This window comes from Molothrus ater, chromosome 2, assembly GCF_012460135.2.
Source record: "Molothrus ater isolate BHLD 08-10-18 breed brown headed cowbird chromosome 2, BPBGC_Mater_1.1, whole genome shotgun sequence".
In the NCBI taxonomy this organism is placed as follows: domain Eukaryota; kingdom Metazoa; phylum Chordata; class Aves; order Passeriformes; family Icteridae; genus Molothrus; species Molothrus ater.
This window is the reverse complement of record NC_050479.2, coordinates 59908210-59922169: the sequence shown is the minus strand read 5'-3', so window position 1 is coordinate 59922169 and position 13960 is coordinate 59908210.

Sequence of the window (13960 nt, the reverse complement as noted above, 5' to 3'; positions counted from 1 at the left end):
GCACAAGTGGTTTGCTAAAGCAGGACACTATAATGTACAGCAAGCATCTGCAACAGGTGCCTGCAGTGACACCTAAGCATGACCTCTGCAGAGGGCTGTCACAGGAGCCTTTTGAGGTGTTGTTTGCACCCTCCACACCTGCCCCAAAACCCGTTACACAAATCAGAGCCAGCACGGGGTGGGAGTTTAAAAGCTTCCTGCTTCTTGAGCACTGGTGTGTGCTCTCATTAGTGTGCCTCATTTGCAGGATGGAAAAAAAAAAAAAAAAGGAAGCAGTCGTGATTCTCTGTAAAAACAAAAAGGGAAAAGATCCTTCCTTTCACCACCACCAGCAAAAATGAAGAGGGAAACCAGGAGAGAAGAAGTTATTTTTCTAAAATAAATGAGAGCAGAAATAGATGCAAGGGGCTGGCCAGAAAGAGGCAGGAAACAAGTCAAAGCCAAGCTGACACAAACAAAAGCAAACAGCCAAGAACAAGTGTGCCCAGGCACAGACTGAGGCAGAGGAGACCCTAAAAAGAGCTCTTTTCTATCCTCTGTTCCTCTCGAGTGCTGTGGACAGCGGCTCTGAGTCGGACTCCAGACTTGGTGTCTCCTCATCCCACCCAGCAGCTCCTCCCAGCCACCCTTTGGAGGCCCAGGCTTGGCAGGGCAGCATCTCCATGGCCTTGGAGCTGAGACCTGCTCAGTGCAAGCCCCAGAAAACAAACACGCCTCTTCAGAAGGCTTGAGGCCTCCTGCCTGTCAGCTCACAGCCTGCAAAGCCCAGCCTAACCTGAGGTAATGGGAGACAGCAAACCAAAAGGGCACTGAGCTCTTTCCGTGCCGTGGAGGGATCTGAAAGCAGCATTATTTAACTGAGCCTCCTAACAAAAGGCACGTTGTTCCTCTGGACGACTTCTTCTAGGAAAAGCATGTGTGTGAATGTGGGAAACTCGGACTGGCAAGGCAAAGAAGGTCAAAGCTTAGTCAATTTTTCCTCAAAACAGGAATTCAACACTTCATGGCTTTAAAAAACACCCTAACCAACCCCCTTTGAATCGCTCAAGTTTCACACTCTGTCCAAAACTAGGTAAGCATCATTTGTTCAGGCCTTAATATTTTTTTTAATCTCCAGAGTTTGAGTGGGTCTGGACCCAAACCATAAGGGACCAGTCTCTGCTGCTGACTTTCCACCATGTCCCTAATGAATGATGTAGCCACTAATGTTCTCCTTCACTGCCTCAGGGTGACAGCTCTCATCCTACACCATTCCTGCTTATCTCCTGCTTCAGCAGGATCATTGCAGGTGGGAAGAATTTGCTGGTTGTAACTTTATTATGATTGATTAATTGGTATTTTCATGTGGGTGCTAATCAGCCAGCTTTGTCCACACCAAGGAGGATGTGCCAGTGTGCTCCCAAGCCCCTGTAAGGCAGGTAGGCATCCTACAGGAAAGGGAGGTGGAAAATGAAACAGGCAGAGGCTTTCCCAGCATTAAAGTATTATGGTACAGGATTACATTAAGTCATGACAGGAATTAAGATTCTTGCAACAAACCCATGATTAAAACACTTTTAATTTAACAAGGGCTAATGCATACAAATATTGAAGTATTTGAGTATCCCTTTCTAGTAACTAAAACGCCCAAGTATCCATCAGTCATGGAGCCTTGGTTGACATTGAAAAATGCCAAGATGAAGCAACCTCCTCGGGGAGTCACAGACAGAAATTCTATGCATAAGCATAAAAGTAACTTTTTCCATTACAGATGGGGTTTGAACATTACTTTTGCAGTTCAGATGCTGTGGTGTTTGTGAAGACACAGCTGGTCGTGTGGTTTAACCCTTTTCTGAAAAGCTAATTATTTTGTTAATATTTATTTGCTCTGTTGGTGGTTGCTGCAAAGCATGCCAAGTTGGGCTTAAAATGCATCATTTGCTTATGGAAAAAACTTCAAGGCGTGAGATATTCTCTGAATCACATTAACCCTTGCCCAGCCAGAGGCAATGGTACGTGTTTGTACCAGGTTTGACAAAATCTAATGGTAACAAGGTGCTCTAGGAAAAGTCCAGCTCTGTCTTGCAGGCCCACCTGAAGATAACTCTCTTCATTTAGGCTGATGGGCTTTGTTAATTCATGCTATTTGTATCTTCTGCATATTTTTTTTTTAAATAACAAGAAGAGAGCAACCAGAGGATTTTGGGGCTTCTCTTCCCTCTCCTAGTGGCATGGCAAACATGTTGGCTCCCAGGCTCAGGGGCCACCATGCTCCAAAGGGCAGCGTGATGGCAGATCTCTGGTGGGATCTGAGAGGGTCAGCTCCAGCCCCCAGCATGCAGATACACAGGAGGAGCCCAAGGGCACAGACAAGTAAGGAGCTCAATGAAATAGCTAATCCATCATCATCCAAGCTCCTGCTGGCTGTTCAGCAGGGTGACAGCACACACTGACTATTTCTGCTTGGACTCAGAGCCCACAGCCAGTGGTCAATTCATTTTTATGCAGTCCTCCTTCTTTTCTTCACAACACTGCTGGACAGCCCTTACAATGAAAAAAAGTCTCTAAGGCTTCTCAAATGCAGAGTTTGGCATTAAACCTCCAAGAGATTCAATTTGTAAGCAGACACCTCATTGTGCTCTTGTGGTCACTGTCTGGTTTTCATGAATTTTGTCCCTGAAAAGCACAACCTCCTTTGTCCAAACAACTAGAAGAAGAAGGAACATAATAAAAATAGCTGAAAGACCCCCTGCCTTGGGGGTAACTCCATCCTCCTCTGGGTACAGACCATCAGCTGCTGCCCCATGGCTGTCAAGTCCCAGGCCAAATGGGGCAGCTCACCCTTCCCTTTGGGAACACCAACACGACACAGATCCTGCCAGGCACCTCCTTCTGCAGGGCACTGGGCCAGGAGAGGCTGGTTGTTGGCACAGAGCAGCCCCTGAGCCCACTTCCCCAAGGCCAGCCTTCCACATCCGTGTTTCTAGTATTTCCTAAGCCTCAGGAGTCCAGGAAATCCCAATCACTAACCAATCTCTCATTATCTTAAAACCAAAAATCCTGTTAATGGCTTTACCTCATACTCTGCAGCTCTGGAAACTTGCCCAGCTCCTTCTTGAGTTACTTACTTCAGCTGATGATCTTGGCAGGTTTTTCCCCCAGATCTTGGCTACTGTTCCTTGGTGAAACTGTGCCTAACCCTCTTGTTTTGTGGTTGTCTGTCCTCAGGCTTGACTCCATGGGACATTCATTCCTGCAGCCGTTCACAGGCTAAAGCTGAGCAGGCAATTAATCAGGGCAATGCATGGAGGCTCCCAGGCACCTACCATCAATTAACCACTTCACCATGTGTTCATTAGTCAAGAAAATGTTTCCATGCATACACATGTGATAAAATCACTGTGAGTGGTTAAACCTGCTTTCCATAGCCTAATTTAAAAACTAAGCTTTAATGCAGTGCTTCTCCCATGGCAAGGCTGAAAGGTGCAGTCCTCGCTCCTGTGACTCCTTTAATAAAGTTTAATAAGGTTCCCATTTACAAGCACCTCTTGTGCCATTGTCTGGCATGAGGTGCATGAGACAAAACCCTTCAGAGCCAGCACCTTTATTAAAAACATTGTTAGGGTTTCATTTGGGGCTCTTTTGAAGGTCAGTGAGATTTAATGACCCTCCTTGCTTTCAACGCTGAAAGCTGAGCAGGGGCTGTGCAAAGCTGAGGCTCAGCCATGGACAACTGGTGGAAGAAAATAGCTCCAAGTTTCAAGGTGAGACACCATCCATCCAGAAATCAGACAGGGGTGTAGGATGGGGTCTAAATTCCCCAAAGACATGCATTTGCACCAGACAAAACATAATGGGCTCCTACAGCTGTCTCTTGTGTTTGGGCTCAGTTCAGCCATCTCTTATTAAGTGACACTTTTGGGGAGCTGCGTGCAGTCAGAGTACCCTATGATTCCCCCTTGGGGTGTATCCATGGAGAGGTTTCAGCCAGGTTCAGGACTAACCCCACCAGTGCCTGTTGCTTCCTCAGCTGCATTTTAAGCCCAACTGCTCAAACAGAGCACTGGAATGCTGTTTTCAGGAGTGATGGACAGCCCAGGGGGTGCTCACGTCAGCTGCCACCATCCCCAGTGCAAAACCCACTGGCACTGGTGACAAGGACATTAGAGACTGAGCTGTATCTCCTAAAGGAAAGAACTGGGATTTCTTTATTCTTCCTAAGACAAAACAGAAACAATTATCTCTGATAATCTGAGCAAATTTTGCCTGCAGACAAGTTCTTTACCCTTCCACGTGTATCTAGAGAAGATCATTGCCCCATTGAGCCAGGTGGGTTGAAGGACTCAGAATTCTCTTGGCCACCACTCCCAGGCAGCCACTGTCTCTTCTTTGTCCTGGGTTAGCAGCACAAACAAATCTGGAATCGTGCTCGGCGCACGCCAGCTGCTGCATAACGACGCACGGACAAAGGCAAGCCGTGTTCCCAGGGCTGGCATCTCCAGCAGAACAGTCTCCTCTTTGTGGCTTCAAAGAGCCCAGCACTATTTACAGCACTTCAGTTTCTGTTCTTCAGCAGTTTCATGTTCATTGGAAAACAACTTTCTAATTTTGTAATGCTGCACAAAAAGCACAGACGGGATGGATTTGTCAGCTGCTCCTGTGTGTAAAAAAAATAATAATTTTACCACCAAGTCATCCTTCACCAGACTCTTTCCACCCCTTCCCCAATACTCTCTCCCACCAAGAGCTTTTTCAGCTTCTGTCTTTGCAGGTGGACAAGTACCTCACCTCTGGCAAAGCACTTCATCGAGGCAATGGAAACACTGCAAAGGAATGCACAGGTCAGGACTCACAGAAAGTCATTTTACATTTCTGAGCTTGGAAAAAGCTGTGAAGCCTCATTAGCAGATTAAATGATCTGGGAGCTTCTGACCTTCTGGGAAGCCTGTGGGAGGCACTGGTTTGTATTTATGGAGAATGCAAGAAGGGGCTGCATGTGATTTGCAGCATAGAACCCCAGAACATTTTGGGTAGAAGACACCAATCCCCTGCCATGTGCAGGGACACCTGCCACTACACCAAGATGCTCAAAGCCCCATCCAACCTGGCTTCAAACACTGTCAGGAATGGAGCATTCAGAGCTTCTCTGGACAACCTGTACCAGTGCCTCACCACCCTCATAGTGAAGACCTTCTTCCTGTTATCTGATCTAAATCATTAATCCAAAATTAGTGTCTCATGATTGGGAATATTTGAGGGGAAGGTGAGAACTAGGTCCTAACGCTGTGGAAGAGTTACAAAGGGGCTACAAAAATAGCTGGAAATATCTGTATGATTGCCATTGCTTACCATGGACCTACATACCTGTCACAACATCTGCTTGAGAAGCCTAAATTGAAATCAAAGGCGCATTTGAAGTCCAGAATGACTTACGGTCCAGTTCCTTAAATGTCACGCTTAAAGAGAGCAAACTGAGAAGTTCCTACAGTATTTCAGAAAGAAACTTGTCTAGATAGTGAATACCAACAAAGACAGAACACCTGGCAAAGTCAGACCCACCATGCTTAAGTTGGTAATATCTGAAGAAACACTTCTATTTTTCCACTTCTGAGCTCAAACTTATTTATTTTGGAGCACTCACTTTTTATTCAGAGTTCTGCTTTGAGATCACATTAGATTAAATTTCCCCCTTCTTTTTAAGTGAAGTTTCCAGCCCTCCTGGTTTCAGGAAAAGTTTTAAAAATATTATACAAGTCAAGCAAAGGATTAAAATGCTGTAATACTTTCTGGTGTCTGCCCTGAAATCAGGTTTGAGACAGTTTGGAGTCTCCTTGATGTGTTTTGAATACTTGTCATAGCTTTAGCTTTAGCTTCCTAAAATGTTCTTGTCTCAGCAAGGCAGACAAAATCGTGGATGACTGTTTGACCTGAGCAGATCAGATACACCGTCCTGAAAGAGACTTTTGGCTCAGTGTGAGTGTCCTCAGCAGTTTGCTATTTGACCTTTCTTAACAAACAGCACTTCAGCAGTGGGACTGGGAGCTACTCCCTGGGCAATTCTTTGAGTCATTCTGTCACTGTTAAATATTTAAATGTCCTTTTAAAATGCTCTCCAGATTTCATAATATTCACCATCAAGTGTTTGCACCTTCTTCACTGGGCACATCCTCAAAGGCTCCTGGTTGCATGAGTCTCCTTACCCCAGAGGGGCAAGCCTTGGACCAACAGCTTCTAAGGTTTTAAAACTTTGCTAAATCAGTACAAACTGGTTCTGTCTGGAACATTTTCTAGCTGGGCTGCTCGGGGGGGGTGGGTCTGAAGAGCTTTTTTTCCTCCCTTTGTGGTGCATTGAAATCTGAGGCAGATGATGAGGGGGCTGAAGAAGGTACTAGAGCATTTCTGGTCACAAATGGAGATGAGAAGCTTGGGCCCAAATCTGCAGGCAGCCTCCTGTTTCCAAGTCCAGAACATCATTTATATTGGATTCAGAGGTTTTAAGACAATGTCAGCTTTCACCAGAGGTGATTTGGGATCCTGGTGTAAAAGAACAAGCATCTGGTGTCCAAGGTTAACATGGTATTCAGGCAGAAGCACAGGTCCTTGGAGAGTGAGCATCAGAAGATAAAAATGAGGGGACACAGCATGGAAAGCTCAGCAAAGGCAGCAAGGTATGCCATAAATTAATAATCAGATCAACTATCTAGAAAAACACAATTAAATGAGATGCAATTACTTAAAGCAAACAAGCATGCAGAAGCAAGGATAGAAAAATAAGCTGCAGTTTTAGATCCCCTCTATGTGGTGCATTGGAGATGACCAGGTGGAGTCAGCTGGAGTCTCCTTGGAAGCCCTTCCATGCACTAGAAAGATTTTATGATCAGTTGCTGCCAATATTCAGTCACAGAGACAAGTTTCCACCTCAGATCTTGGATACAGACCCTGTCTCTGACCAGCCAGACTAAGAGACTAAGGGTTTTGAGCAGAACACTGGAGGGATCTCTGAGGTGTATGATAAGCACAGAAAATCAGAGCAGATGCCTGTGACAGTCCCTTTTAATGCCTGACATGAGAACTCAATACTCAAAATGGAGAACTTGGATGTGGCCTGCAGGGGTCTGGGCAACTTGGCCCATACACAGTGAATGGGAGAAGAATTTGGCCCGGGATACACAAATCCACTTCTCAAAGGCAACCTATGTTTTGGGCTGAAAGAAACCCAAAAAAGGCTCCAAAGGGAATCACAGCTGTGGACTGCACCAAAGAGGGTGGAGGCAAACCTCAGTGAATCACAGTCTTCTGGAGAGTGATGCATGCTTGCAAGGAATCTTTATTTTGGGCAAAGTCAGTCACTCCTGAGTCATGCCAAAGCAACACCACTCAGATAATCAGGCAGAGAGAAATATCCACATTGCCCTTCCCAAGCAGAGCAGGTGTCAAATGCCATGCAGGGGAGTGACAGTGTCCATCTGCATCCCTGGTCCCTTTCAGAGAGCCCTTCCTCCTCTCTGAATCCCAAAAGTGGATGGGAGAGAGGCCTGGAGCTCAAAGGGGATCAGTTCAGCTCCCTGGGAGGGATGTGGTTGCCCCTGCAGTGAGTCAGGGGCCGGGAGGGCACCCAGGTTGCCCCACCCCGGTTCCTGCGCAGCTGCCAAGGCCAATCCCTCCAGCCGCAGAGGAGTCTGCCAGCCCTGACTCCTGGAGCAGGAGGAACTCTTTGCCTGGGAGAGGGGAGTGCTGGGGGCAGCAAGGGGGAGCATGGGAGGCAGGAGAGGAGAAAAGGAATTGAGGGCAGAGAGGATGTCTCCAAAGAAAGCCAGAAAGCACCTACTCACAGTATATAAATAAACACTTTCCTGTCCCTAATTTTAACACATGTGGAAAAAGACCTTTTTTGCTGGGCATGCTGGTGGATCTGGGGGTGGATCTCAGCAGCTGCAAGAAGAGCAGACACTCCTCAGTGACTCCCTTCCCATCAGGATGGAGGCAAGGAGAGACCAGCAGACATCCACCCAGTGCTGCTTCCCTCAGCTCCTGCACACCCAACAGCCAAAAAGCCCCAGATACTGGGTGACTTTAGCATCCCCAAGATCAAGGCAGCAGTCCTGCCCATGCACACCTCAAAACTCTATTTCCTTTCACTGGAACAACTTCTGCCCCTAAAGGCTGGAAGCTTAACAAAAAGCCACAAATGGGATCTAGTGTTTCTGCGTGTTTCCCAAAGAGAGAACACCTGTGTGCACGTGGGAGGAAAAACCATCCGCTCAAGCTTGGGCACCAGGAAAAGGACCCATGTCAAGCCCATTATTTCAGGCCAATGTCATTTTCCTAGAACTGGTAGGGACTTGGTTAATCTGGCTTGCAGAGGGGGAGAGGCTCTCACACGGGGTCAGGCTCAGGAGCTCAGTGTCTTTAGAGCAGGCAGTCGGTCTGAGCATGAGGCTGGCAGTGAGTCAGGCAGCTCCTCATCCGGGCGTCTGAGGTTTCACAGGACGGAGTCAGCAACTTTCTCAGCTCCAGTTAAAGCACAGGGTGAGCTGAACATGAAAAAACAGCCTGAAGCCAAGCCTCTAAAAGCTGAGAATACACAATTTGATGCCAAAGTAGGTCTTGATTTCTATTGAGCTGGCTCTCTGGTGCACATTCCTGCATGGGCTGCTTCACGTTGCATCAGGCGGGAGCGTCACTCTGCCACTTGTTCACTGCTTGCACTGGAGCTTGGCTCTGCAGCAGTGAGCCAACAAGCCAGGTAGATTCAGACTTGCCACGCAGAGACTTGTGTCTGTGTTTGGGTGTTGTTTGGGCAAGTTTCCATTAAAAGCAGATTATTTTCCCCAAAGCTTTGGCAAGGAAGTAAATACGCTAACAGGGCCAAGACACATGGCCTGTCCATCAGCTTCCTCCCTCTGGATGAATGACATTAGCACTATAATCCATCCATCTGGCATGTCTGAAAAGGGTTCAGGATACATTTCCGTCAGCTCTCCTTTGATGGCTCCAAATGAGGATACCCAAGCCAGAGGCACAAGGCTTTTAGAGGGGTTTCATTCTACCAGTCCTGCCTTCTCCTGAACCTCCTGAACCTGCTGCTAGATGGAGGAGGAATGGTTCACTTCAGATAGTAGAATTTGGAGTCAACCTTCCTATAATCCAACAAGCTAACCCCCAAAACGACTGGATACTGTACCAAACAACTTCAGCAAAACTTAGAAACCATTGCTGATACTTGCCTGTGTCTGCAGGGAGTTTGACACAGCAGAGGGTCACTGTAGGGCCCCAAAACAACAGTGGTTTTGCTCCCTTTGGGGAAAACCCAGCATCTAGGGGTCTTTTCTTCACACAGCTAAGGTGAAAGAAGCCAGGCCTCATGGGGCAGCAGAGAAACACTGACCTGGTTAACACTTACACATGCACATGCCACATTACATATACTTTTTTTGCTATTTCTCATCTGGTTTCATGAAATTAGATGGAGGCACCACACTAGGCTCTGCTTATAGGCTAACAGATCACTCGCCACATAAACTGGGGCTCTCTGGAAATCTTACGTATTTGTTTCCATTAGGAACAAGAGACTATTGTAATTCTGGCACTGAGATGAGCTGAGGACATCAGTTTCCATGCAAATCCCTATGATATCAGTCTGATTATGAGGGAAAATAAAAGTTCTAAACCACAGGAATTGGAGAAGAGCCAGAGAATAGGGAAATGAGAGGCTGAGCCCTTAACAGCAAAGCTGAGAGAAGTCCCTTTTCCTGCCTTCTCCCTTTAGCATGGTCAGTTTGCAGCCACACATCACTGCCATGTAGTAGTGCTCCTTCTTGATAAAAAATCTGCATTTGCAAGGCTGGCAGGTCTGTCATCCTGCCATTTGGTTCTCACAAAAGCCAGGAAAATTTATCTATCTTGAAGACATTCATAACTTTCAAAAGATACAACAGAACTGGTCTGGCTTTAAGAAATGGTCTGTAAATTGTAAAGGAAGCATCAGTGATTTAACAGACACATACTGCAAATGCATTTTTATGTACAGATGTAAAGCAAATCATTATAGCCTGGCACCCTCAAAATCCTATCTTGCCTTTTCCTGCTTCTACAACTTCAGCTCTGCTACCAAATTCTTCTTTTAAGGACCAATACCACCCTACTTCAGGCCAAGATTTTCTGTATATGCATAACTGGGCACATCAAACCCCCAAAGGAAGGGCTTTCCTCGAGGAACTGGCTCAGTTCAGTCTGTTTCCCATTTTCAACATCATCATCACCACACCAACTGCTCACCCCTGGATGGAAAGAGAAAAGAGGACAGAGAAATAAGAGCTGACTGGAAATTTTTCCATCAAAGTCTAGACACGTCATTATGGGGAAATAGTCTGCAACAGAGGTGCTCTGAAAGTGAAAATTCCTGAATAAAAAAAGTAGCTCAGAGAAGGTTTCCAGAAATTTTTGGGTGATTTTATTCTCCCTTCCTCTCATTTCATGAGGTGCTGATAATGGCATGTCACAGGAGAGCGCAGAAGCTCAACTTTCTTACTGCATTAAGAATATCAGCCAATAAACAGAACCAATTTAAATCACCTTTTTTTTTACCATCAGGCTGTTGTTACATGGGAGCCAAGATATATTTCAAAACAATGGTGTTATTCAAAATACATAGGGAAGTCTGCCTCATTGGCTTGGTAATGTAAAATTTATTTTTAGTCAAAAAGAAGTCAGTTTTTTGAAAGGTCACTGGAAAAGCACAATTGGCAGATGCTGAACGGCTCCTTCTTATTTAACCACTCAGTCATGAGGACTAGGGAAGAGTGGCAGATGGTCCGGCCACCACTGTGAGAAATGCTGGTTTTAGTCTTAATCTTGAGACCATAGACTCATGTGAGCCCTTGTGGATGGGTCCCATTAAAGAAACACTAAAACAGATCTGACATTTTAAATATTGAAATGTTTTTCAATCCAGATTGCCCACTGTTTGGGTGCTTGTTCCCTTCCCCTCCACCCCTATCCCTGACTGGGGGTAACTGAAGTAACACATACACCAGGGCCCATCCTCTGGAGTCGAACCATTTCATCACTAAGACAATTTTTTTAAAAAACATAAAACAAAAAAACCCAACAACAACAGATGTCAGATTCCAATAAACTGTGTTTTGGTGCTTGCTGCTGCTCTAGGAGAGCCAAGGCATGTGCAAGGATGCAGCTGAGCCGGGCAGGGCAGGGGGGACAGGAGCTGAGCCACAGCCACAGTTGGCCACGGAGAAGGGATGTGATGAGGGAGCTGCTGCTGCCCCTCGGTGCACAACGAGGCACTGATGATGCTGGGGAAAGTCAGAGTCCATGGAGCAGTCTAAATGCTTATACACTTTTCCTATGGCCCCACAAATCAGGGGGATGAGGCCAGCTGGGATGCAGATGGTTTAAAACCTGTGGAGATGAGCAGGTTTTTCTCATTTAACTCAGCTCTGGCTCTGCCTGCTTTCTGCCTCTGAGGTTACAGGCAAGGGGCTCATGTCTCCCACAGCTCTTTCCCAGAGAATACCATGTGAATTTTGAGCCACAAATGATGATGAAGGAGGAAAAGAAATCTGCAACCTCTAACTGTGTCTCTCTTCTTTTGCCTTTCTGTGGGTGGAGCAGCTGTCAGACAGCCTGTAATGCCCATCTTTTGGTCTGACTTGGGGTGACCACTCTGTAAGAAGGGGTTTTGGTTGGTAGAAAGAGATGTAGAGGGAAGAGAACAGTTCATGGGAAGCATGTTGTGTTAAGAGGTACCTTCCCAGCTGGTGGAGGTGCATTTCAGTAATGCGTTTCCTCAGGGACCATGTGTTTCTTTATAGCTTCATGGTCAGTGGAAGTGTAAAGAAACACATGGTCCCTGATGAAAGCATTACTGAAAACACTAAACAAGGATACTAATGGATTTCAGACAAGTTTCTCAATACTCTGTAACTTTCCTCTGCAATCATCTGGGCTGGAGTTACTGGGTAGCAACCTCGGGATAAACCCACCAAGTTGGTTCTCTTAATTTCATTCAGCAAGGGCTCAGGAATGTCAGACTCTCTTGCTATGGCAAGACATTTCCCACAAGATCATTTAAATATGAAGTGCTGTGAGCAAGAAGCCCTGGTCCTAAACTCAGCATTAATGCAGTCTTTGGATCACTGATGGACACAGCCAGCCTCCTCTGGCCCAGCACCAAACTTTCACCTCTCCCTCCAAACTGGGGCTGCTGCATGCTGGAGAGATCTGCCCTGAGCTCTATAGGGGAATTTATTTATTGGAGCATGCCAAAGTGCTTTGAGGCAGCTGATGTATGGCTGCTAATGTGCAGTAACTACTGTTGGATCAGCAGCACATTGTACCAGCTGTCAACAAAATAAATTATCTGGGATGCTATTTGGAGACTAAGAGCTAAGCTGTTCTGTTTGGCCTCTGAGAAAAACATGTATTTTGTTTCACATCATAAACTCTACACATAAACAAACATAAATGTTCATAAATCAGTTTTCCAAGAGCATAAAACTACTAAACTATACACAGCCTGGAGAACCAGTCTATGGAGACAGATTACCAGCATCAGAGCTTAATATTGCATGAAAGTCCATTGAAGTCACAGCTTGAAAGCACAAAATATTTGTGGGTATGAGCTCTTAGCACCACCCTGGTGCCAAATCCCATGGGGGAAAGAGCATCAAGTCCCACCCACCCTTGTGAATCACTCTGCTTCCCAGAGAGATGGAATAAAACCAGGGGACAGCACAATCATTCACTCAGTTTTAACTGAGACACTAGGCTAAACATCTCCTGAGATGTTCTAAACAGCATTCAGAAACTCCTACTTTTGTTGCACAAGAAAGCTGACACACCCCAAATTTATGGATTTCTCTGGAGCTCTGAGGGAGCCCAGCTACACACTGACACAGAGCTAAATCCCAGCCCACCTGCAAATTTCACTGTGGGCTTCAGTGGCATCCATTCAGTCCTCAGCCACTGAGCCACACACTATGGATAATTAACCTAGAAACTGTCTGCAGCTGAGACAGTCACTGGCATAGTCCTAGAATGCTTTAAAAAAAAAAAAAATAAATAAACAAAGCTCCAGCTCTCCTGCTACAGCAGCTGGGCTGGCCTGACTGAGCATGGGTGGGCAGGTAGGGCTGGACTGCAGACAGGGAGCACTGGTGGGGAGCAGCAAAAGGCAATAGACTGGGCTCTGAGAGTGCATGTGGAAACCCAGGGCACCGGGAATATTTCTCTGTCTGCTCTGGGGTGCCCTGACCCCCAGGGGAGCACTGACTCTGACCCTCATTCATGGAGAAAGTTTCCTAGACTTCAAGATAGACTGGAATCCACAAAAGTGTGAAATAGATTATAGAGAGTAGTGTAGGTGTATCACTGGGTGAGAAATTTAGGTTTTGGGATTTTTAGTCTGTTGTGGATGGAAGCAAGATAGAGGGCACAGGGTGTCATCCTGGGTTTCTTCTTCATGCTTCTTCTTCCTCCTTCTTCATGGGTTTGGGTGGCATTTTGTGATTGGGCAGAAATTCTGCACTGCAGCTCTTTGGGATCAGTTATTGGGTTAAAAGGGAAAATAATCTAGGTGTCAGTTCTTAATTGGATAGTTTAGTCTTAAAGACCTTGGAACAAGAGATTGTGAGCCATCTTGTGCCTTCTAATGAAAGGTGCCAAACTCACAGTAGTGAGACTGTTTCACTGATAACAAATAATAAACACCTGAGTCCAAACACAAATTACTGTCTCAAGTGCCTTCAATCCGGACCCAGAAAAACCAAAGACTGGGACCCCCACAGGTGCAGACACCAAAGGGCACAGGTCTGGCTCAGCACTCTGACACCCAAGCACCATCCCAGGGCTCTCCATGGTTTCCTTGCTCCTGCCCAAGGAGGCAGCTGGAGCTTCCCACCCCACCTAGCACAGTAGGAATGGGCAGGCAGTGGTGAGGATGAGTGCACCTCTCCTCAGCTTG